Source organism: Onychostoma macrolepis, chromosome 24 (genome assembly GCF_012432095.1).
Source record: "Onychostoma macrolepis isolate SWU-2019 chromosome 24, ASM1243209v1, whole genome shotgun sequence".
NCBI classification, from domain to species: domain Eukaryota; kingdom Metazoa; phylum Chordata; class Actinopteri; order Cypriniformes; family Cyprinidae; genus Onychostoma; species Onychostoma macrolepis.
This window is the reverse complement of record NC_081178.1, coordinates 22,966,330-22,994,067: the sequence shown is the minus strand read 5'-3', so window position 1 is coordinate 22,994,067 and position 27,738 is coordinate 22,966,330. Positions and strand designations below refer to the sequence as shown.

The following is a 27,738-nucleotide window of genomic DNA, read 5'->3' as shown; positions in this document are numbered from 1 at the left end:
ATAAAAAAACAGCAATATGTACGGATATCTACGTAATAAAAACGTGCCACGGTTCACATAAAAATTGATGTTTTGTAATAGTATTTGTGATTTATTTGTGATGGTATTAGGATTTTCTGTGATGGTTCTATTGTTTTTGTTTTTTTTTTCTGCAGGGTTGCCTCATTGTTTTTATATAATGCATTTTAAGTCATTTTTAAGGCTGTTGTTGGCTTCGATTTGTTTTTATAACCACAAAATATGAAATTTGTCAATTTGTATATTTTTATTCCTTATTTACTTGTTCTATTTTTTAATTGTTTTTTTCTTCTGTTTTTTTTTTTTGTTCTGTCGCTGTCATTCTGTTGCACTGTGCAAGCTTTTGTCACAAAAACAAATTCCTCGTATGTGTAATCATACCTGGCAATAAAGCTCATTCTGAAAAAATATTATCTTAATACTTCGTTGTATATTATAATTTGAAGTAACAAAACCATGATTAATTTGCAGTTACCATGGCTACAAGAACCATGATTTTTTATTATTATTTTTTGTTTTTTTTCGTGTTAAAACCATGGATAACTTTCATTAGTGAACATTGAAACTCGGAGAGAATAGATGCGTTGGATTCACAGGATTATGAATGTAGCCTACCTGAAAGTGACGCACAGGCTTTTTTTTTTGTTGTTGCTTTTTTTCCTTTCTTTTCTTGGCACCGGATTGCTCATGTCTTTTCAAGGGCATAGTTGTTCATCATTTGCATTCAGCCACAAACATGAGGTGCGAGCGGTCGCAGGTGTAGATGCGGGAACGGCGCGTCCCTTTTTGTAATTTTTATTTTTATTTTGGAGCAACTTGGATGGGGCCCCCCGCTGGGAGTTGGTGCCCTACGCAAACTACACACTCTGCATATAGGGAGCGGCAGTACTGCGTACTGATTATCAAAGTCCTTTGTAAAGAAAGAAGGTTAACTTGGTGGCCATGTCTGTGGGCTTTTTTATGAACCTGTTCTATCACTGTTGCATTTAAATGAAATTTCAAATTGGGAATATAATCTGACAACTGGTATCATAAATTGTGCTTCTTAAATCACGCGCAAAACATTTTCAGGCTAGGCCAGCTAATGTATTTGTATTAAAGATTAGGTATTGTATTATATATTATAACGTTAAAAAGTATGCTCTATATAGTATGAATATGTGTAGTTTGAATGTAATCCAGACATACAACATCCATTGCATCGCTATACTGCTATTCACAACTCCTCATGGCCTCATGGCATAGTAAAGTGTCCATCAGATATGCACTTCAGAGTTTCGCCGGAAGTGGTAGATCATCCAGCTTCCTTTTGCCTACTGTTTTATAAAGGCTGTGAATTTGTATATACTACTGCTTTTCACCTAATATATATTTTGATCCAAATATTGGCACTTTTATCAGAAATGTGGTACTCTTCTATCCTCTATCAAAAATTGATTTGGCTAACTTTAACACCATATTGCGGACTCTCGACTACAGTTGCTGTCAGAGGTCATGCCATGTGAGCTCCATGTCCTTCAATCCCATTGGTTGTCACTGACTCAAGATCACTATGTATTTGTTAAACTTAAACTTAAAAAAAAGATAGTTTTCTCCCCCCCCCCCATTTTTTAAAAATGTATTTAAATAATAGAGCACAAAGAAGCTGGGGCTTGTACTTTTCTCACCAAAATCTCTACCAAGCTCTGACCACGAGGCTATCGGCTCCAACATAAAATTAATCATTTCTTAGTTTTGTTGTGTAACTGAACATGACCGCATCCTATCAGCAGTGGTTAATGTAACATCTGTGAAATTTTTCAGCTGAAAATAAATGGGTTCAGTGACCATTTACATAAACTTAGCCTCTATGTTAAGACTGTTTTAAGTGGAGTCAGGGCACTTGGACTTGGACTGCAATTATGAATGAACTCAGACTTGGACGCTCTTGGGTGGCACGGACTCTGACCTTTTGGACTCAGAAGTACAGTTGGATCTACGTCACATTTAAGATGAGAAATAATTAAAAAAAGAAGTAGAAGAAGAAGAAGAAGAAGAAACAACATAAAATTGAGAAGACATTTATAAACATCTCCCACTCAAACTCAATTGGTTAAAGACTCGGACTCGACAAGGTGGACTAGGACCAGTCTTAAAGAAAAACAAAATAATATTATTAATAGATAACTAACTTGCCTAAGTGTTTTATGAAGCTGGCCACTGGTCACTTTGTTGCAGATGAACGCGGCTTGAAAATGACTACTTATTTCTTTTCTTTTTTATGTAGTTTATTGTTACAGTGAAGCAATAGCGTTGAGTCAGTCTTGATCACACTGTCTGTAAGTTACAGTATAGCGCAGATGGATTTTGTTCCAGCAACAAACATAAATTTTGTTCTTCTTTATACAGTATGTACATGACTAGAATAGCAATAAACTTGACTATGGTATGTCCTCATTTAGATAGCAAGGTAAATGTGTATGTTAACGACCATCTTCTTAAATGAGCCATGCCATACTTTACTGTATGTGCAGCATAATGGGAACAACGCACCAGACTAAACAAAGTGCTTTGAGTCTCATAACAGGCTTTTAGCATCATTTTGTAACCATCATATCTGCAAGTACTTTGTTCATTCAACAAAATTCAAAGAAATGGCTTTTTCATGACCCCATATACAATATCACTTCTTAATATTAATATATTTGTATATATAGAGAGAGAGAGAGCGAGAGAGAGAGATTTTTTTTTTCTTTCTTTCAGTTTCTAAGTAAAAACAAACAAATTAAGATTAATCTTTCAGTGTAGGATGTTCCAGGGTGGTTTTAAGGTGTCGCTTAACTGACCAAAAGGTCCACCCCCAATCATCCACCATGCTAAAAACACAACCACAAATAATAGCACACTTCTCTTTAATAAACTGCATTATTATTCAGTATTACTCATGTCTGTAGCGGGAAGAGATGTTTTAATTAAATTATTTCTTCAAGTTTAATATGTATGGCAAAATCTTAACTATGCAATGGAAATAATAATGATTCAAATATGCATGATTTTACAAATGGCTACCAAATAAAGCATCTAAATAAGGATTTTTGATCTGTGCTGCATACTCATGAATTTAGTTTAGTATCCAAATGAATGAATAAGTATTCAAACATGCTCAATAAACATGATTAGCTTTTAGTACGTTTTACGTGCTTACAATGACATACAAACACATTCAAAACTCTAAATAAACCAGAATTGGTCCTACCTGATGCAGTGGATAAGAAATCACAGTTTCAGAGTGTGAGCCAAAGTGCATGAACTGTTCAAACTAGACGAGAACCAGTCAAAGCTATTGACACTTACACACACATCAGCATGTACGAACACACAGCATGTCCACCCCCCACTGATGAAAACATGGATCACGTCTCATGCATTTCCACAGAATCTGCTTGTTAAGACCACCACCCCCAGCATACACCCACTCAGCTTTAACACTCCTCCCATCTGAGTGGCACATCTCCAGCTCAGCGGTCAGTTATTTCATGTCATCCTCCCATGCCATGAATCGTGCAAAGGCAAATCATGACATCTCTAATTGGCCTCCCCCAAAGATATATTAATAGCACTGTCACCAACATGAGACATCGGAGATGGAGAGGAAATTGGTTGTCTCCTGTTCCTCTTCTGTCCTTCAAGATCAAATGTGACTTTTTTCCATTGCGGGCTCCGCAAAAAAAACATGCAGTACAAACTCTATACTATATGGCTGTTACGTCACTGAACGTCAACTGGAAGGCTTGATGATCAGATCTGACATCTGAGACAGAGAAGGATAGGAAAAGAAAACAAAGTAGGGGAGCAGAGGTCTGTTGGGAAGGTTGGAGCTGGCTGCGTGTAGACATGAGAAAGAACATGGAGAACTTGTTTGTGAGAGTTAGATGGACTGACCTTTGAGGTCAGATCATCTGATCCAATTCTGCAGTCGGTGGATGTTCTTTCATGCCAGTTCAAATCCAGTTTACCTCTATTTTTGCATGATCAGTGTGGGCAGGAAGTTGAGTGTGCTAAGATTTCAGATCAGTGAATCCAAAAAAAAAAAAAACTTTTTAAAATGGTTTTGTTGGTTCTGTTAAGAACTGTATTCTCAAAATATTTTTGATTCTGCTGAACACAGTGGAGTTTTTGTGTCTTGATGGAGACGTGTGACTCTTCTGAAGTATTGCATAAGTTGCTTTCTTTATTAAATGGATTTGCTGTTATTAATTACTCACTCACTCTCATGTCTTCCTAAACCCAGGCCATAGGATAATAAAGTCATTATTTTTGTTTTCTTTGCACATAAAAAGTATTCTTGTAGTTTCATAATATTACAGTTGAACCACTGATGTCACACGGACTATTTTAACAATGTCCTTCCTACCTTTCTGGGCCTTGAACGTGTCAGTTGTGTAGCTGTCTATGATTTGGAACGACTGGAGGGTGAGTAATTAATGGCACAATTTTAATTTCTTTATGGTAACATTTTAGTTTTGGGACAAATTCTTCTCACTATAAACTAGTTGCTTATTAGCATGCATATTAATAGCATATTGGCTGTTAATTTGTATGTATTAAGCACATATTAAAGGGGTCATGAACTGCCTTTTATTTTGTACTGTTCTCTGAGGTCCACTCATAATGTCATAAGATTTTTATAACAAGTTTATAACTTTCTTTTTATAAGAAAGTTATAAAAAAAAAACATCATAATTTAGATGTAATAGGTTATTTTCTGTCCTGTTTTTGACCCCCCTCATCAGAACGCTCTGTTTGAATAGGCATAGCAGATTGTAGACTCGGAAGTAAACGACCACTGCTATGATTGGCTAACACTTGTGTATGTTTGACAGCGTATGTTCTTCACAGATGGATGCTGTGGTGGTTTAGGTTAAAACCGCATAAATACTCATATCAAATGATCTGTTTAACAGACAGTTAAACAGTTACTCACACTTGTGTGTTGCGAAATTACTGTCGGATCCAACAGTCGGCACAGAATCATTTTTTAGTTGCAATCTTTCTGAAAATCCTGCGTCAAATTGTGCTTTGTTTGTAAACGAACCCACAGTGAAATGAAGTGAACAAAAGACCAAGCTCCTACTGGAACTTTACTAAAAATAAAGTTCATTCAGTCTTTCCTAACGTTGGGATCAGAAGGAAGGCAATGCCTATTTTTTCCACAACTTGGCACTGCACAGCAACTTGTTGTCTTCGGAGCCATCTTGATCATTTGGTTTCTTTGTAGACCTGCATTCGCCACTTGTTATTTACACTACATGCACAAATCGTTGGGCGGGGCTAAACAGGCAGTGATGTCAAAGCAGGCGTTGATCTTCTTCTGCGGGGGCAGTGCTTATCCACACTATTACATCATAGAGTGGTACATTCCACAAGCTGTTGTTTTGGCAAACTGCCTTCAATATAAGTTGTTTTTAGTTTTGAGTTCTGAATAGTAAAGGATGTTTTTATAGTACAATGACCTCTTATATGTGAAAAGATCAAGGGAATTTTGGTTTCTCAGTTCATGTCCCCTTTAATGCCCTATTCTATATGACCATATTTTAAATTTCTTAATACTACCCCATACCTAAGCTTAACTATCTTACTATTAATAAGCAGCAAATTAGGATTTTATTGAGGCAAAAGTCACAGTTAACACAGTGGGGAAACAATTATTTGATCCCCTGCTGATTTTGTATGTTTGCCCACTGACAAAGAAATGATCAATCTGTATTTTTAATGGTAGGTTTATTTGAACAGTGAGAGGCATAATAACAAAAAAAAAAAAATGAAAAACGCATTTCAAATAAGTTATATATTGATTTGCGTTTTAATGAGTGAAATACGCATTTGATCCTCTATGAATCAGCAAGATTCCTGGCTCCCAGGTGTCTTTTATGCAGATAATGAGCTGAGATTAGGAGCACTCTCTTGGGTGTGATTATTCACAAATGGAAGAAACATAAAATAACTGTCAATCTCCTTCGGACTGGGGCTCCATGCAAGATCTCACCTCGTGGAGTTTCAATGATCATGAGAACGGTGAGGAATCAGCCCAGAACTACACGGGAGGATCTTGTCAATGATCTCAAGGCAGCTGGGACCATGGTCACCAAGAAAACAATTGGTAACAAACTACGCCGTGAAGGACTGAAATCCTGCAGTGCCCGCAATGTCCCCCTGCTCAAGAAAGCACTTGTACAGCCCGTCTGAAGTTTGCCAATGATTCAGAGGAGAACTGGGTGAAAGTGTTGTGGTCAGATGAGACCAAAATCCAGCTCTTTGGCATCAACTCAACTCGACGTGTTTGGAGGAAGAGGAATGCTGCCTTTGACCTCAAGAACACCATCCCCACCGTCAAACATGGAGGTGGAAACATGCTTTGGGGGTGTTTTTCTGCTAAGGGGACAGGAAAACTGCACCGTGGATGTGTATTCCAGCATGACAGTGACCCAAAACTCACGGTCAAGGCAACAAAGGAGTGGCTCAAGAAGAAGCACATTAAGGTCCTGGAGTGGCCTAACCAGTCTCCAGACCTTAATCCCATACAAAATTTGTGGAGGGAGCTGAAGGTTCGAGTTGCCAAACGTCAGCCTCAAAACCTTAATGACTTGGAGAGGATCTGCAAAGAGGAGTGGGACAAATCTCTCCTGAGATGTGTGCAAACCTGGTGGCCAACTACAAGAAACGTCTGACTTCTGTGATTGCCAACAAGGGTTTTGCCACCAAGTCATGTTTTGCGAAGATGTCAAATACTTATTTCACTCATTAAAATGCAAATCAATTTATAACTTTTTTGAAATTTTGAAGTTTTTCTGGATTTTTTTTTTTTTTTTGTCGTTGTTATTCTGTCTTTCACTGTTCAAATAAACCTACCATTAAAATTATAGACTGATCATTTCTTTGTCAGTGGGCAAACGGTACAAAATCAGCAAGGGATCAAATAACCCCCCCCCCACACTTTAGTTAGTTAACAGTAGGAATTGGTCCCCAAACTAAAGTGTGACATAATTGGATAATCACAGCAGTTTGTTCTCCGTACCTTTGGGTAATGGTAGAATAATCAAATAATTAAAATAATTACAACAATGTTAGAATAATTATGCTCCACTTGGGAAAAAAATAAAATAAATAAATAAAATAAATAAAAAACATAAATAAATTTGATATTTTATGGAGATCTGAAAGCGATAATTCACCCAAAAAAGAAAATGTTGTCCTCACAATTTGTTCCAAACGTGTAGGACTTTCTTTCTTCTGTTGAACACAGAAGAAGATATTTTGAAGAATGTTGGTAACCAAACAAAACCAAAACCAAACAACCACTGACATCAGTGTTAATTTATGAATGGTAATTTGACTAATTTTATCCCACGTTAATTACCGAAGTATACAACTTGATTAGACGAAGAAAAGCAAGTTTTTGGCTCTCTTTCCAGGAAACAGGTATCTCAAGGTTAAATTCACCCAGAAATAATAATTCAGTCATCATTTACTGACCCTCATGCCATTCCAAATCCATAAGACTTTTTATGATGTCTATTTACTTTTTTAAACTTGAAAATGTTAATGTTAATATATTTGTTTTCTTCCACACTAAAGTGTGAAATAAGATTCAGTTTTCCAAAGCACAGCAACAGAGTGGATTGCACAAGATATGGTCTCTTCTGACACAAAAACTCACAAAAAACAAGGTATATCAACAATGGCAAATCTTGAGAAAAAGCAGCTGCATATTACAAACAATTGCATTTTAGGAGACTGGCACTTTGCATTAAACCCAGCCAAAATAAATTCTGCAAGGATGTGAAGGTTGGTTTTATCACCTTCCCAAAAGTTTTTCACATCCCTTCATGAGTGTAGTTGAATGCAAACGTATCTCTCTTAACTTGTGTGTGTGGTGTGGATTCAGTTGATAGCAGATAAGAAAAAAGGAAACAACCAATGAGGTCAGTGGCTCAAACAATGAGGACAAGTTTGCTTAAGATTCGATAAGGCACATGCTTAAATATTTGCCAACACAGGTAAATGATATGAATACTCCATTTTTTTTCACCTTTGTTTGTTTGTTTGTTTGTTTGTTTGCTTGACACGCTACACTAATTTACACTAATGTTTATGCTTTAAAATTTACTCTCTCTCTCTGTCTATACATATATATATATATATATATATATATATATATTAGTGGTGGGCATAGATTAATTTTTTAATCTAGATTAATCTCACTGTAATCTTGGAATTAATCTAGATTAATCGAGATTAAAATGGCTCATTTGAATTCTGCCAAGTAGATCAGAATAAGTTTACTACTAGTAGTAAACAACTAGCAGTCATCAAGAATTTAATATTGATAATAACATCGAAGACATTGTATGATTATTCCTTAAAGATAAGGTTTTAATAGTTTTAGTAGTAGTAGCCTATTACGTTCTGCCCAATATCTTCAAGTGAAACTGAACTTTTATTTTGACGGGTTGCCGTGAGGATAGTTTTTCTCAAATGAACGCTCGAATGCTCATGAAGTGACTCTCAGAGCAGTTCTGGAGATGTTGTTCATGTATTTATGTCCTCATTTAGTGAGACGAAGACGCGTTAATATCGCCGCAAGCGCCACGCGGTCTTCTGTATGAGTAGTGAACAAACCCGCGTCTGCGCCATACATTAACACAGAGACACACAGAAGTCATATTTAAATAGACGTTTTGCGGCTTAATATTTACAAATAGGAGGGAGTGTGCTCACTTGTGTGTGCGCTTATGTTTGTTTGTGTGTGTGTGTGTGTGTGTGCGAACCGGGCGGAACTCCGCTGTGCGCGATACAGAGAGCGCCACCATGTAACGTAGAGACAGAAATGACTTGCCGATTTCCATTGGGAAGCTTCTTAAAATAAATTTTCCTGAAGCAAACCCGGCTTCATAGCTGCATCCATGTTAGCACGCATACACACAGGTTCAAGACTCGTTCTCGCCCCCTACAGTGCAATTCGGCTAGGTATACATCCGCGCTAAAATATCAAGATGAAAGTCATCATAGCTTGCGTAGTATAGACCCAGCTCCCAACCCAACTTTGTGAATAGATTAACGGCGATATTTTTTTATCGCCCGATAAGAGTCTCACGTTAACGCAGCATGTTAACGCCGATAACGGTCCACCACTAATATATATATATATATATATATATATATTAGTGCTGGGCAACGATTAATCGCGATTAATCGCATCCAAAATAAAAGTTTTTGTTTATATAATATATCTGTGTGTACTGTGTATATTTATTATGTGTATATAAAGACACACACATACAGTATATATTTTGAAAAGATTTACATGTATTTACATGTATATATTTATTAATATAATTTATATGATATATAAATATATTTAATATATAAACATAACACATTTTTCTTAAATATATACATACATGGGTGTGTATTCATATATACATAATAAATACACACAATACACACACATATATTATGTACACAAAAACTTTTATTTTAATCTTTTATTTAGATTAATATTTTATATTAATCGTTGCCCAGCACTAATATATATATATATATATATATATATATATATATATATATATATATATATATATATTGAATGAGAGCATCGACTCTTCTAAAAACATCTTTTGATGCTACATTATGGCACATCATCAGTGATATTACCTGGGTTCACAGGGTGTTTTTCGGGTCTTTCAAATATTATACACCCTCGCCCAGGCGACCCGACCAAGGTTGATCAGACCCCGGCCTGTGCCCTAAAAACAACCCTTGTTACATAAAAGAAAACTTCACATACAATGTGAAGAAAAAAAAATAAAAATCAGCTGAACCATAAGCATTTTAGTTCATATTTTATTTAATTGTCATCTTGTCATAATGTCCATCTTGTAGATAAATTATTATTATTATTGCTTCTAAAGTCTAAAGTGCCATATGCAGTTGTACTATTAAAATGAGACAGGCAAAACGAGTACAAGCTTGGGTGACTATGCTTCTTATAATTTCTCATTGAAACGATATGTTGTTTTCCTGGCAATGAATATGGGAAGCATTTATATGCTATCACCATTATGAAAGCTGTCTGTTTAGTGGCAGTATAACTCGTTTGGAAATCTTCCATTGTTACTTTTATGTGTTATGTTAATGACAAAGGACACATACTTTTCTCTGTCCTATTCCAGCCACCAAGGTTCTGAAAATATTTACAACCACTTTCACCGGGGGCTCATAAGAGGTTGTTAGCTTAGCTGCTGCTGCCTGACATCCGTTATTTTCTGTAACGGACGGTAACTGGAATGTTTTATTGGGTCGTGTTACTATGATGCATTATCTTCAGATGGCTCATATCAAGCCACGTGTTACGACCCATAAACCAACATGAAAGGCAATTAGAGACCAAATCCCAGGTCCACACATCTTCAAAGAAAGTGATTGTATTTGTGTGGCCTTCCTAATAGTCAGCTTGGGTTGAAGAACAGTGACATTTGAGATATTACAGCGTATATCCGCGCACTTCAGGGTCAGTATTCCACAACAGTCTGTGCAATAGGCTGAAACAAGTCTTCTAGTTTATGGAAATCGCTGACCCTAGATTAAAACAAATGTTTCTAAAACACTAAAGCTTGCAGAGACAGTCTCCCAAATGTCAAAAAAACACAAATTTATTATCCCAAACAGGAAAGAGAGATTGGGGGAAATGGTGGGAAAGACACTGGGAAGGAGAAGAGAATTAACCACTACTTTCTCTATGATTGTGGCTCTTTTAAAATGAATCATATTCGTTTGGTATGATGGATGTTGAGGTTTTATAATTCATGCATATATTTATAGATAATCCATGTGGTTCACTGAACTGAAAAATGATTGATATAACAATTTAGAATGTAATTCCACTATGTTTACCGTTGTGTTTCATGTTGTGCCATGACAAACATAACTAAATATGTGTAATTTTATGTGTAATTTGACGTGTAAAGCCTAAATCTGAGAAAATAAGGATTTCTTTCATCTATACTTGTATATGGAGGCCCATATCCTAGCTAGGCTTGATGTAACCATTTTCAGTAACAAACATTTGTCTGTTCATACTGAATTCAAAAATGACTGCTAGTACTAGTAAAATGTTTGGATGTTGCATCTCTCTTTGAGATGTTTATATAAACAAGGAGGACTCTACTACATGTAAATTTATAAGCAATATCCATAAATTTGTGATGTTGTGACATTGTAAGGTCAACAGTTAAGCTTAACCTTATCATGAACTTTTCAACTTACTGGTCACAGTTTGGGAAAGTTTTGAAGTTGATGTGCCATTACATTTTGCCCAACTGGGCATCATTCATTCATACATACATACTGTACATACATTAATTAATTAATTCATTCATTCATTCATTCATTCATTCATGCATGCATGCATTCATTCATACATACATTCATTCATACATTTGATGCTTGCATGCAATTCATTTGATGCATTTATTCATTCAATGCATGCATTCATTTGATGCATTCATTCAATCAATGCATGTATTCATTCATTCATTCATGCAATAATTCATGAATTTGACGCATTCATTCATTTAGTGCAAGCATTCATTCATGCAATGCATGCATTCATTTGATGCAATACATTAATTTATTTGATGCATTTGACACATTCATTCATGCATCCTATACTTGAATTTATTCAGTGCAATTCATTAATTTGATGCATTCATTCATTCAGTGCATTAATTAATTTATTAGATTCATTTCTGAGCATTGTTTCATATTTTGAGAAAACAATATCTGTAAATGAAGTACACTGCCATTTTTACTCTGGTGTTTTTGGCAGGCCATGTTGTTAAAATCTTAGTATGTGTTTGTGTTTCCCAACCTGTTTTCTGTAATGCTTGAGAAGAGCAGGACAGTGGGGTCATTGAATTGGTTCTTTCAGCCGTGACCTACTCAGTTTCAGCTCACATGTCCACCACCTCTTACTGGGCCTCTGGACCAGTTTTCCTCTCAGCTGAATCGACAGAATCCAACCAGAATACCGTGGTTTAGAGGGAACGTGTCTCTTCGTGTATCTTCTCCATGGGCTGTGAGAGACTCATCGCTTTAACAAACATTTAAGTCATATTAAACTACATGGTTAGAACAATACAAATGGGAAAACTGCTTGGCCAAGCCTGACTAGAAAGAAAAACAACTTAATTGTGAAGAGCTAAAATAGTATTTTAAAGGCTGAATGAACAGTTACTTTACACATGAAAAATGTAGATATGTTTTGCAGGAGAGCAACAATCAGATCTATACAACAAAGAATGCTGGCTTTGACCATTCACTATATCTCAGGGTGGACTTTTTATGGAAAACTTTTTATGTGTTCTGGCCATTTGGCCATTACACAACAATGTTGCTTTTGGGGTCTAAAAAAAAAGTTTTTGAAAGTGATGCCATCATCGTTACAGTGTTTTTATGAAAATGTTGATTTGTGAAAACGGCAATGTCATGTGCATGCATATTATGTGTTTGATATTGTTGCAATGTTTGTCAGTGCATTTAAAAAATGAATCAGTGTAATTAAAAAGAAATGTGAAAAGTGAACGTGAGATACAGTATGTCTTCACTTTAAGAGGACATTTGGGATTTTGCCAAAAGGAAATGTTGTGTCGCTTTCAAGACAGACCCCCCCTTGGCTAACTATTTCTGTCCCGTATCCTGTTGACAGTGCTTTCATTGTCATTCTAGAACATTCTTTCAGTGTTGTTAGGTTTAGCGTTAGTGTCTCTGCTCAGTGATGGCGACCTTCTGCAAAAGATGCAGAGATGCACAAGAATCCAAACATTGCATTTGTGGACAACGGAAATTATTTTAACTGAATTGTTGGACACTGTTTGGTGCCCACTTTCACAAGAATGGAGAAGGATGCTATCCCATATCCTGTTTGTAGGAGGGTCTATGAAACCCTGTTTAAAGGAGACAATGGGAACAATTGGTCAGGAAATCTCACAGAACTACACAGTGCAACGTGTCAATCAGACAGTGAGGGTCGTGACATTAACTTAACTATGTTCTCTTAACAGGCTTGATAATATTGAGAAGTTTACTCAATTCATATGTCATAATAATATAAATTGCACTATACAGTATATTGCAGTTTAGCATGTTGGTTTATTTAGTTAGTTAGTTAGTTAGTTATTTGCCTGTCCCAGAGGAAAATCAGTTTATATTAAATTGAAAATATTCTAACTATAGAAATAGCTTATAAGACGATCATATTTACATGTCATTATATTTTTACAAAAAAGGCCTCATTTTTCACCTTTCCTTTTGAAACTCTGCTGTACACAACTGAAAATACTACAAATTAAGCCTCTCTAAATTAAGAGGTGTGTGTGTCCTATTTTGGTTTGCAACTTATTACTGTACGTACAGTAATGCTGTTTGCCAGCCTTATGACATCAGATGTGACATCACTTTATAATGTTTCAAAATTTGAATTTGGACTATCTGACACATGGGTATTAAGTCCTATCACATTTTTAATAAATGGGTGGAACATTTTTACCCCCATTAAAAAGGTCAAATGATCTTTATAAAAAATATATGTATTAAAGATCCCCCCCCCCATAGATCAGATTCATGTAAATAACCTTAAAATATAACAATTTAACAGGTAAATCCACAAAAATTTATCAATGAAACGTAGTGTATAGAATATTTTTTAGGAATGTAGCATCCATATATATTCGCTCGAATGGATGCCCCAGAGTGTCTTTACGAGAAAAAATAAATAATTATAATAATAATAAATAAATAAAACTATCTGTCTAAGGTACATCTTTGTACCTTATGTACACCTAAATGGCACATATTAGTACTTTAAGGTACATAATAGTACTTTAAAAGTACATATTGTACCTAAAGTGTACATACTGTGTACTTTGAACTGAGGTTTATCCTTGAGCCACCCAAGATCCAGCATCCAGACTCCTCCCAGTCAAGGTTGGCATGGCAGTGCAATGGCGAGAGGGTGTTTGGTGGCACGTTTAATAAAAGTCCAAGCAGACCATTCAAGTAAACATTATCAACCCTCCCTTTCCAGACACAACAGATCCCCCGATTCAAGCCTCAGCTCACTTTCTCTAATTAAGCATAGACACTATAAGGAAGTGTCAGCCCAGGACAGCAGTGATGGGACACCAGGGGAGGACCACTGCTATTCTGATCAACACCCTCCCTCACACATTACAGACAGTCACTGAAGCCCAGCAGAACTTCAGTCAGCCAAATCGGGGTCAAAGGTCAAACACTGGAGAGCCTGTTTTGCATCTACTCACTGTAGATTTTGAAGCACCCTTATAACTGCCAGACTAGAAATCAACCCTAAATCTCAGCTGTTGGAGACTGGCCAGGCAGATGTTGCACATGGGAAATGTTGTTTGAGTCTGGGTTGTGTCCTTTTGCCAGAATGTTGTAGTGGTTATTAGCATGTCTCTAAATACGCAACAACTTAAGCTACCATTATGTCCCTTGTGAAAAAGAAGTATTGAATGTGTACTTGTTGTGTACTTCAAATCTTAAAAGTATATACAGTATAAAAAATACTGTACTTGGGGATAATATACAGTGGGAAAAAAATAAATAAATATATATATATATATACAGTATATATATATATATTTTTTTTTTTTCCCCCCACTGTATATTATCCCCAAGTACAGTATTTTTTATACTGTATATACTTCTTGAGCCACTCCTTTGTTGGCTTGTGTTTTGGGTCATTGTCATGCTGGAATACCCATCCACGACAGTGGGCAAACATACAAAATCAGCAGGGGATCAAATATTAAATTTTTTTCATTTTAATTTTAACAGACGAGGATAAACTTCAAAATAATAGTCTTTAATGATGACGGCAAAAGGCAAAAGGCAAAAGGCAAGGCAAGGCAAGGCAAGGCTTATACAGACAGGAACACCCGGGGAATAACGAGTAGACCAGCAGAAAACTAACTAAACAGGCAGGAACTAAATACACATGACAATCACAGATAATTACTAAAACACAGCTGGACAAGACTTAACTAATAATCACACTTAACAAGGACAGGAACATGACCAAATATGGAAACAAGAGGTGGGAACACATGACACACGACAGAGGACTGACAATTATATTAATAGATATTCCGATTATAAAATTACATTAAAATATTATATATAAAATGTACTAAACTGCAACTTCATCATTATAATGTATGTAATTACAAATATATTTACATATTACATACAAGTTTCAATAGAAATGTAATTAAAGCACATTTCAATAATGTAAAAAAAAAAAAAAAAGCTTGTCAGTACATTCAACAGTACACTTAAACCACATTTCTAAGACAATAGATGTAATTTTGAAATTACTTATAACGATGTGCTGAAGTCCTACTTATAGGTCAAAAAACACTGTAATTTTTAGCTAATTGCATTCAATATGAATTTAAACTATAATACATTTTAATTAAATAGTAATTAACATGCAGTTAAGTGTCCAAAAATATTATGTTAAGTTTGCACTCAAGAATATTTTAAAACGAATTGTTTTTGTAATAAGGCGTTTTTTTTTTTTTTGTGTGTACTTTTTCACTAGGGATAAAATACATCAAACATGTTTTATACACATTTTATAGCAAGTTCAAAAGATTCAGAAATTGAATGAGATTGATTGAAGATAATATTTTAAGAATCAGCAATTGAAAAAAAATATATATATATATATGATTTCTAAGCATCCCATTTCATTATTTGATCTGTACTGTATATGTTCTGATTACACTGAAAATAAAAATGGTAATATCTAAATTAACTGTGTGTAGTGTTTAAATGTAGTGTTTATGAGAGAGGTGAACGCACAGGTCTATGCAGAAACCAAGCAATAAATATGGCTCCAAAGACAAGACACTGCAGTGCCAAGTTGTGGAAAATCAGTGTTTGCGTTTCCTTCCTTCTGATCCCATGAGTGAATGAACTTTATTTTTAATGAAGATCCAGACTGTGTCAGTAAGAACTCGGTCCTTTGTTCATTCATTTTAAAGTGGATTCGTTTATAAAAAAAAATGCACAATTCTACACAAGATTTTCAAAAACTTTGAAACTAAAAGACAATGCTGTGCCGACTATATTGGATCTGACAGTAATGTCACAACACAAGTGTGAGTAACTGTTTTGATTACGTGGTCACTATTGGGTCACACTTTATATTAGGTGGCCTTAACTACTATGTACTTACATCAAAACATAAGTACAATGTACTTATTGTGTTCACATTGTATTGCAAAACACATTTTCTGCTATTGAGGTGGGATACGTGTAAGGTAAGGGACAGGTTTGGTGGTATGGGTAGGTTTAAGGGTGGGTTAAGGTGTAAGGGATGGGTCAACAGTTTAATTCTAAATGTAATTACAGACATTAATTACAGATGTAATTACATATAGGTATTTTTAAAAATATAAGTACAATGTAAACACATGTATGTACACAATAAGTGCATTGTAGCAAATTATTAATTTAAATGTAAGTACATAGTAGTTAAGGCCACCTAATATAAAGTGTGACCCCACTATTGTTTTGTCTGTTATTACAGATTGTTTCATAGCAGTGGGCATTTACTTCAGAGTCTACAATCCACCACACCTATTCAAACAGAGCGTTCTGATGAGGGGGGTTAAAAACAGGACAGAAAATAGCTTATTACTTCTAAATTATAATTAATATAATTAGGGATGCACGATATTTATCGGACCGATAAATTATCGACCGATATGGGTGAAAATTAAATCATTTTTATCGCTCCGATAAATAAATGAAATCCGATAACTAGATCCGATAAAGTACGCTTGCTGGTAAATGAATCAATCAGTCTGATTTATCTGAGAGTCATCCACTTTCGGAGTGCAAGTGACTGCAGCTTTAAACTGCAGTGACTCTCAGCTTGTGTCGCGCTCATCATTTGTGAACATGTCTTCGCCGGTCTGGAAGTTTTTCTCTGTGGCAGAGGAGGACAATACCATTGCTATTTGCAACGCATGTTGAGCAAGGATTCCGGGAGGAGGGAAAAAGGCATCAAGTTTTAACACAACAAATCTTATATCTCACTTGAAAGGTCGACATCGCGGCGAAGCTGTATTAAAAGAAAATAATAATTAGGGACTTTAAGCAGCCTCCACTGCTGCAACGGCAACGGCATTGCAACGGCATATTGTGTGTTCGCGACTTCAGCTGCTACTTCGTGGCGTTCCACTGTAACCGTCTACTAGCGGAGAACAGCTGCTTAGCCGTAGTCATTACAACGTGACAGCTTATGTAGTTAAATGTTGTGTTTTATGGTATATATACCATTTAATTCCATCAGTATACGATTCTACCATTAGTCTTTCATTTAATCTGTGTTGATTATGTTTTAAACTTAAGCTAATTTTAAAGATTTTTTTAGTTTGTACAAAGATATGTCTGCTGTTAGCAACAGCACCTCAAGTAGCACTGAGACTAAAGATATGTTAAGAGAACAATGTAATTATTGCCTAAACATCCTCCTCATAATTCAACATTTGTATTTAAATGAAATGACTGAATGTCACGTTGCTCCGTCTTGTTTAGGTTGCTTAATGATTTTTATGTTCTCGGCTACGGCGGTGTAACAGCTTCCGGTCAACGTAGCCGTTCCATTCGCAGCTGTTGCTTAAAGTTACTATATAACTTCCTCATCCTCATGCACTAAAAAGGTTGAATAGATGCATTTCTTTATGCATGAAATATTTGAATATAAATTTGTTGTTAATTAGTTGTTAATTGCAGATAAACCATAGTTCTGTCATAGTTCTGTTGAACCATTTCTGTTACTAAGTATTGTGGTGCCTTACACAAAAAAATAAAAACATTTGAAGAGTCAGGACTGATGGTTTGCTATTATAGTTAGGCTAGAGCATACTAAAATATCAGTTTCATCAGTTCTTAACTGTATCAGTTATCGGTATCGGCCATGAGAAGGACTTCATTATCGGTTATCAGTTAAAATATTTCATATTGTGCATCCCTAATTATAATATATTATAAATTATATATATATATATATATATATATAATATTATAAGTGGACATCAGAGAATAGTACAAAAAAAAAAAAAAGGCAGTTCATGACCCCTTTAATGTGCCTAGTGAAAAAAATGTGATGAAAAGGTTGAAAATTAGCCTTTGAAAATGAAAATTGCTGACCTTATTGCAGCCTATATGCATTTGTAGGAGTTTCCCTTTCAGACGGGAGGAGATTATTTAAATGAATCATGCAGCATGATTTACTAAGTATTGCGGTATTCAGTTTACTGGTATCTGTGCATTATTTACCGCCCCCAAAAAAGCACGTTTTAACCCTTTTCGCACTTGAGCGAAAATGTTGTTATATGCTCTGATAGTGTTTCAGTCTGCATGAAATACATGAAATCTGAGGTCACATGACAATTATTTATATAAATCCTATGCTTTCACATGGATATGGCACTTTACTGGTCTTGAGTAATTTAAATACCACATAAGACAATGCAAATTTCATTGGGTATGTAATTTCGGGAATACAACTTAAAGCTGCAGTCCGTAATTTATTTTGGTTAAAAATGATCCAAAATTAATATTTGAACAAGTACATAACCAGCCAGTGTTCAAAACTATCACCTTACTTTAGCCCGATTCTCAACAGTTAGCTTATAATAATGTTTTGTAATTTGAGTGGTACGGGTAGGTTTTCGCAGGAAATTCGAGCATGGGACTGCGTCATTACGTCACATCTGTAAACATAAAGAAGTTACCCGGGCTAGTATGCTATAGTATGTGAGGATCCTGCAGGTGGAGAATCGTTTATAGCCATTTCTCACAGCAGCTGGTATAATTAAATGTATCATTTTGATGGAGGATTGTAATCCAGAAAGGATTATGCGTTTATGAAACACATGTGAATGAAATTAAATTGTATTTCAGCTTTAAATGTGCTTCTGATTACAGATAGCCTGGGATTACACAAGATTTGTATTTTAAAGAAAACCAGTTCAAAGGGAGAATAATTTGCTTTTTGGGTTAAAAAAATGTCTTAATATGAAATCCGAATGGCGTGACAATTAGATATTAGACTGTACAGAAATTGAAATCTACACACACTATACTCATAGTCACGCAATGCTGATGTTGTTAATATTAATACTTTGAGAATAAAGTATAACAATAATAATACTTTGCACGGTTTGATGTGATATGAGCTAACTGATCTTTAGATTGAATCACCATTCTTAGCGCGATTTATGTAATGCTTTTTTCCTCAGCTGGTCAGAACAAACATGGCAGACTTGTTACTTGTTCAGTTGGCAATATACGGTGACAATTCTTATTTGGGTCATATATTCCAAGACATAGGCTAGAATCTGTGATTGTGAAATACATCCACACCGGTGCGGTGACTGACAGCTACACATTCACCTCAGAACATTAGATTCATCCGCGTTAGAGCCGTGCCAACTCACAACCCAAGCAAGTGAGATAATTCCGCAAGCAGCTTGCAATTCCAGGTTTTCAAACCTAGATGGCGACAAAGAGGCAAAACTTACGGACTGCAGATTTAATGAAAGATTGTGTGAGATTTAATTTCGGTCACACTGTGCGACATTTCCGGGAGAAACTGGTTTCATTCATAATTATTTTCCCACAGAAGAGTTAGATTATTGTATAGTGCTCAAGTAAGGGGACACAGGCTTCTTCTATTTGCAGAGATTATTTGAAGGTGCCATCTCTGGCCTTTTGTTTCCTCTAAATGTCAATTATGTAATTTTAGCTTTCACTCATATGTGGAAATCATGTCACCTAATTGTCCAACAGGAGTGTGAGCTTAGTACCAAGATCTAAATCCTCCATAAAGCAGTTGACCAGCCATGAAACCTTTAAGAGGCTTTCTGAATACTTGCCATCTTTATCAGTAATGCAACCATTTCTGTCCGTGCTTGTCTATTGGACACATACTTTATAATTATAATTATATATATATATATATATATATATATATATATATTCATTCTCAGGCAGAAACAGGGTTTCTGAAAACAGAAACAGTCCCACATTTGTGCCAATCTGTAGACAGCACAAACTTGTTTAAGAGAAAAATACAGAAGCATTGGAAATATTGTGGTGAACAGGCAGATTAACGAGCACTCTTTATATTGAATCAGAGGCACTGTGCCTGCTGGGATGGCTGCGGGGCTGGCACACATGGCTATCTGTGAAGAAACAAGCCATGTGGAAATCAAATTACTTTACACATCTATGTACTGAGCGCTTTACCAATGCCAGCTCTCTGTTCTCTTCACCAACAAGCCCTAACAATATTTAAACAACATATTCATTTGTCATACACATGAAGGCTGAACCCATGTTTGTTGATCTTCTCTTCCAAAAAACAGTTGACAATGAGTGTAACAGTGGCAAATCTAACTTGAAAGAACGTAAAAGGAAGCTTTAAATGTATTTCTCTCCTCAGAGAATGTTATTTTGGTTCCATTTCCTCTCAGTTTTCATCAAAACAGAAAAATTGCAGTGCTGATGTAAATTGCAGTTGTGATTCATTTGGCTTGAGCTGGACTCATGGCACAGACACTGATTGACTTAACATGAGTTGACACTCTTGACATGAACGAAGCCTCCATCCTTCATTTGGTCTCATGTATGAATGTTTTCCTCTTGATACCTGTCTGAAAGGTACTGTGATTTTGTTTTGGCTAGACATGAGTTCCATTTATCATATAAGATTTATTTCCAAAAATGTCCTTGATGAACTTGAAATCAGGCTGATTTAGAAAACAGTGTTTAGTGATTATGCTGGGACATGCTATACCGGACCAAAACCTGCCTGAGAGTAAAGGTTCATTCATGCCAATAATTACAAGTTACAACTATAAAGATAACTAAAATGATAACTACGCTATCATCCACACTGACAGACAATAACATTATGTTTCTTTTAAGCCCATGCTGCAGTTTTGTTGTCTGCTGCTTTGAATTCTCAGTTTCTTTAAAGCAGGATTGATTCTGATTGGCTGTCAATGTTTTTATTTATTTATTTATTTATTTTTTATTGTTCATCAGTTGGAAATAATCATTCTGAAAGTGATTCCAATGATATTGTTCCTCTGTTCCTACGGTTATCATAGTTGTGGTGTGGACTCTGCTATGATTTTTAAAACTACTTATTGTTATCGTGATAGTTATCATCCTTGGTGCAAACAGGCATTTAGGTTGTCCATTTGTTGTTAATTTCTTACTTGGCGTATTTATTACAAAAACAAAATTCAATAAAATGTAACATACCATGAAGCTAAAGAACAATTAACTTTCTCACTTTCTCATATTTTTTTCTTTAGCTGTGTCATACATTTCTCTGGTTAATTTCTAATATCATATTTTTTTTTTCTCTTACAGCCTTTATCAGTATTTCACTATGCTTTATATTAAAATATATAGCTATTACAGTCATATACTGTAACTTTTAAGAGTAAAAAAAAGACAGTGATCTAATTATATTGCCAAAAAAATTAATAAAATAAAAATAATAATAATAATAGAATGAAATGAAATAGCCTACAATTAACTAAAAAATGTATTTAAAAAGCCAAAAAAAAAAAAATGGCCTGTAAAAATGTAGTGTAATATTTATTTCAACCTTGCAACATTAATGTTACTTGTAATATGGATCAGACAAAACATAATTTAAAAGCAAAATTATTGAATTCATATCTAGTGTTCTAACCAATTTATTATTACAAGTGATACTGCCAGAATTTATGTATTTAGTTTATATGAATTCCAAACATGTTGACAGGGTTGAAATAATGTAATGCTTTAGGATTAGGTACTTAACTTACATTTTAGGATTTGGGGTAATAATCTAAGAATTGTCAATTTAAAACCCTTGTGTGGTTTTTGATTTATAATCATCCCATTCTGCTATTTCTGAACTTTCTGATTAGAAAGTAAAATAAAAAAAAAATAATAAAAAACACTGTATTGTTTTCATCTTCCTTTACTGATTTAATATTTGTGTGTTCTGGCATGTTTATGGAATCTGAGGTCACATGGCAATTCTAAATATAAAAGCTTTATGTTTTTACAAGATCATCACATGGTATTTTACTGGTCATCAGTAGTCTCTTTATAATTTTAACACCACATGAGACAACTTTTGAATATCACGGTATGTATTTTAGGAATATAACAGGAAATATATTCCGAGAAATTAATTTGGGTCACATTGAGCAACTTTTCCTGGAGAAACTGGTTACTCATAATCATTTTCCCACAGAAAAGCCCAATTATTACCAAAGATGGATGTTATGACTAGAAGGTTGTTTAGTAGTTCACTTCACTATAGATTTTGTGAATAGTGCTCATGTAAGGGGACGTTCTTCTTGTTCACAGGACCATCCAAATGCTTCCTGGCAATCCCACCCAGTGATGTGAGCCAGAGCTGTTTATTTTTAAGTTTGTTGCACTGACATGTCATGGTGAACATTTAAAATGCAAGATGAATGATTTATATATACTGTGTATATATATATATATATATATATATAGTTTTCAAGAGATTGTAGAGGTGAATTGAACAATCAAGAACCTCTTTTTTGTGATAAATATAGACAAATGTAAGGGGCTGATGATTTCAACAAAAAAAGGTTGCTACTTCCAAGAAATTATACTTTTGTATGTATACATTATATAGCCGTAAAATAGCACACATTATTTGTATTAAAAAAAAAAAAAAGTAGAAAAGCATTGCATAAAAATAAAGTTGATGTTTTAGACTAGTAAAGCATAAACAAACAAATAAATAAATACAATAGATTATTTAGACAAGACTAGTATAATTCCATGTTTTGTGAAAAATAAATAAATTACAAAAAAAAAAAGTGTTAAAATGATAACACATTTTATTAATTTTACAAATTTAAATACAAAATTACACTTGGTCATTTTCATTACATTTGACTACTTATATTTGGCAAATTTGTTAGGACAAAATAACTAAGAAATTGAACTGAGTTAACTGAGCAAGCAGCAAAAGGAGGAAAAAGTGTGTATCCTGTAAGCAACGGGGACACAAATGTTTTCTGAAATTAACCAAGAAAGATCAAGAAGAACTCGCTGGAAAAAAAAAAAAGAAAACAGAGCGAGAGAAGCAACAGCCTGCTAAGTCTGAGGATAAGTATGCATTCATCACGAGAGGTTTTATTTCAGCAAAACAATTTTCTAGTGGGAAATGTGAATACTGGGATTTATTTACTGACATATAGTATACACTGAAATATACAACGGTAATGATTCAAGAACCGAGCCGTATGGGACTGCGTAAAAAACACCACTGAGAGAAATTTGTGTCTGGCAGCAAGATAAGATTTAAATGAGAGTGCATTACCACTCACACAAACACATCCACAGAGTTTATCTGGAGCCAGTAAGAGCTGCTGTATCAGTTACACAGCTCAAAGAAGAACACTGCTGGAAACCAGAGAAATGTGATAAATAACCTTTAATAGTGCTGCTTCTGGGACAGGCAGATGGAAAAAAAAAAAAAGAACAGGAATAAACTGGAACTAATGCGATTTGTGATATACAAGCTGCAATGCAAATAGATAGTTTTTCTATATTTTTGCTGTCAAAAAGCAAACTGTTTTTAATGGCTCTCTTTGCTAAGAAGTGCATAATAATGGCTGGTTCCAGGTCCTTGTATAAGTAATGAATTAAAGTAGAATCCTAACTTGTTAAAAAGAAATGTGATTAAGTTAAGTTAAGTCGTGACGTATTGTCAAGTATGGTGACCCATACTCAAAATGGTGCTCTGCATTTAACCCATCCAAGTGCACACACGTTCGGTGCCTTGCTCAAGGGCACCTGTCATGTTATCAAAGGCAAAGAATTCACAATCCCCACCTTCAATTCCTGCCGGCACGAGAATCGAACTAACAACCTTCAAGTTACAAGCCCGACTCCCTAACCATTAGACCACGACTACCCTAACTACCCTTAACTGTATTGGCTGTGTATACTTGATACCTTAAAACGTATATTTAAAAAAAAAAAAAAAAAACAACTATATTTAAATATAATATGAATGAAACAAAATTGTAGTACACTGATTTAGTGTACTTAAATAGTACTTTAATGACTATATACTGTATATTAAACTTTAGTTCACTTTGTAATAAATATCAAAAGTTTTACTATACATTTTAAATTATGTTTTAATACACTTTAGTTGTGCTTCAAAGAAGTATAGCCTAGTTATTTTGATGTGTTGACTAACATACTAAAGCACATGTAAAGTACTCAAATATGAATTTAACTGTAGTGTGTTATTCAATACATTATTAAATGTACTAAATTACAATATCATTACAAATGTATAATTACAAATATGTAAATGCATCACAAGTTTCAATAGACAAGACATCCATGTATATTTTAAATTACTATAAATGCTCTCAGTATATTCAGCAGTACACTTTATCCATATTTCAAAGACAAATATTTATGAAATTACATTTGAAGATGTACTTAAGTCCTACTTACAGTACGTGGGTCAAAAAGCACTGTAATACTTTTAAATTGTAAGACAGTTTCTCACCTTTAAAGGAGCAGTTCACAAAAAAATAAAAAATAAATAAATAAAAAAATGTACTCACCCTCAGTTTGTTCTCTATCAGAACAGATAGAGAATTTAGCATAGCATAACAAAGGCAAGACGACTTTTTGGAGAAAGCAATATTACAATTAGAGGACTGGAATACATTAGCTGGTAGCAATGGTTTAAAGTTAAAATGCCTTAATGGTGGATTTGTTTCTTATATAAAAACACACAGCTTTTTTTCTTAACAAGATATTAATTGATGGACTGGAGAGGTGTGGATTGTGATATTATTGTGATGTTTTTTTATCAGCTGTTTGGACTCTCATTCTGACGGCACCCATTCACTGCAGAGGATCCATTGGTGAGCAAGTGATGTTCTCCAAATCTGTTGCAATATACAAACTCATCTACATCTTGGAAGACTTAAAGGAACATTTTCAGCAACATTTTGTTTTTGGGTGGACTATTTATTTATTTTTTAAATATAAAAGTATATATTTTATATATATACAGTCATGGCCAAAAATATTGGCACCCTTGGTAAATATGATCAAAGAAGCCTGTGAAAATTAATCTGCATTGTTAATCCTTTTGATCTTTTTTTTTTTTTTTTTAAATCACAAAAATCTAACCTTTCATTGGATAATAAGAATTTAAAATGGGGAGAAATATCATTATGAAATAAATGTTTTTCTCTAATACACATTGGCCACAATTAACGGCACCCAAACATGGCCCATTATAAGATTTCTAACAGAGTCAGTCACTTATTGATTTTTTATCTGTTGGTATTTGATAGAATCCATGATGCCATGTGTCTAAACAAGATGTCCCATCTTGAGTGTTTGATGCTAAAAAGCTATTTTTTTAGTTTCATCTGACCATAGAAGCCAGTCCCATTTGAAGTTCCAGTCGTGTCTGATAACTGAATATGCTGGAGTTTGTTTTTGGATGAGCAAGGATCATTTTTCTTGAAACCCCCCCAAACAACATGTGGTGATGTAGGTGCTGTTTGACAATTTTTTTAAGGTTTTCTGACCCCGAGACTCTATTTTCAGCAATTCTCCAGGTGTGGTCCTTGGAGAGTCTTTAGTCACTCAAACTCCCCTTTTCACCGTGCTATATAGACACACGTCCTCTTCCAGGCAGTTTCCTAACATTTTATGTTGATTGGAAATTCTTAATTATTGCCCTGATGGTGGAAATGGGAATTTTCACTGCTGTAGCTTTTCTTAAAGCCACTTCACTAATTTGTGAAGCTCAATTATCTTTTGCTGCACATCAGAGATATATTCTTTGTTTTTTCTCATTGTGATGGATGAGTAAGAGCATTTGGGCTTTGTTTTCCCTCCTATTTATATTTATGTGAAACAGGAAGCCATGGCTGGATAATTTCTTGTTCATAATCACCCTGGAGTGCTCAAAATTGTGAATATGAATATACTTCAGAGATATTTTACTCATAAGAATTTCTAGGGGTGCCATCAATTGTGTCCAACGTGTATTTGAGAAAAAAAAAAACATTTATTTCATAATGATATTTTCCCCCATTTTAAATTCTCATTATCCAATGGAAGGTTAGATTTTTGTGATTTCTTTTACATAAAAGATTAAAAGGATTGACAATGCAGATTAATTTTCACAGCATTCTTTGATCATATCTATCAATGGTGCTGATATTTTTGGTCATGACTGTATATACAGTATATATATATATATATATATATATATATATATATATATATATATATATTGAAAAGTATATTACTTCTGTAAGATGCATTGTTTTTAAAAGTACTTTCTCTAAGGGTAGTCATAATTTAAATTATCTGAATGCCACTCCATTAAATAATAAAATTGCAAACAAATGATGCTTTAGCTTTTCTCAGTTGTTTGAATGATGACATTATTTTTGTCTTCAGTATCCAACATTTTGGAGTCGCTGCATGACACAAGAATATCCACAAATATGCCATCATGTGCAGACAGTCCTAGCTGACATACCGATGGCTGCAGTGATTATTCTATCTTATCCCCTGTGATAAAATCAGAGAGGATGTTTATGAGTTGTACACTCGACTCTTGGTCTCCACTGATACAATTTCTACAAGCTCCCTCCTAGCAAAGTCAAGATAAACAAACACAAAGAAAACAAACACTGTGAACATGTATTGTACCATTGCAGAGCCCTTTCACTGACCTTAAATAGAGCAGGATGTAGCCTGGAGATCTTTGCCAGTCTTAAAAATGCACGAGGGAATGGTTTTCTGGTTATATGGCCTCTTTAGCCCCTGCTGGTGATCATGTACAAAATATGTGTCCTTAATATAATATAATATGTGTGTGTGTGTGTGTGTGTGTTTTGTTTTCTTTTCTTTTTTGCACAGTGATTGCCCTCCATAAGCAGATTGGACACCCCTGATCTAGAGTACTGACTGCTGCCATCTAGTGGTTGCACTAAAGTTGTGAAGGACTGCAGTTCTTACTGAAGTCAACATGAAAACCTTCATAAGCATTCATAAAACATTTTACAAAGTCATTGATGAGGCATTAATATGTTATATAGGTCAGCCACAGCGTTGAGACTACAGTAGCTGTAGGCTATTTCTATATTTTATGAAGAAAATGTTAGGATGTTTTACGTGGCACCAGAGCATTGCTATGCAGTTGCTGAGGTATTTTATATAATTTGTGTATGGTTGTTATGGTGGTTGCTTACTGGTCCAAGCCAAAAGGGCCCACCCATGAGTCTCAGTCTGATTTTCTGTTTCCTAAATGGGTCCCTTCTACAATGCAAATCCATGTGGTTTTTGGACGGTATATTCCAGTACTTTCTATAATTACACTTTGAGGTATCATTCAAGTCTGTAGCTCAGCCGTTAGAGAACAAAATACATGCTAAAATATAAATAATTTAATATTTAGAATCAAAAATACCTTAACATTAGGTATGAGCAATAGCAATAGTGATGCTTGCCTTAGCAACACCACTAATTAGC

General features: G+C 34.7%; 1 protein-coding gene across 3 annotated transcripts in view; it reads right to left on the bottom strand.

Moving 5' to 3' along the window:
- agtr1b (angiotensin II receptor, type 1b) overlaps positions 1–27,053 on the bottom strand; it is a 36,830-nt gene extending 9,777 nt beyond the window's left edge. Inside the window, exon 1 of one of the 3 annotated variants that reach the window (XM_058765883.1) lies at positions 26,940–27,053. The gene's annotated coding sequence lies outside the window, so the exon portion shown is untranslated. Of the gene's footprint in view, positions 1–3,253; positions 3,526–26,939 lie in introns of those variants that run through there. The other 2 variants (XM_058765881.1, XM_058765882.1) reach the window with 2 other exon arrangements.
- Positions 27,054–27,738: the final 685 nt, after the last annotated feature.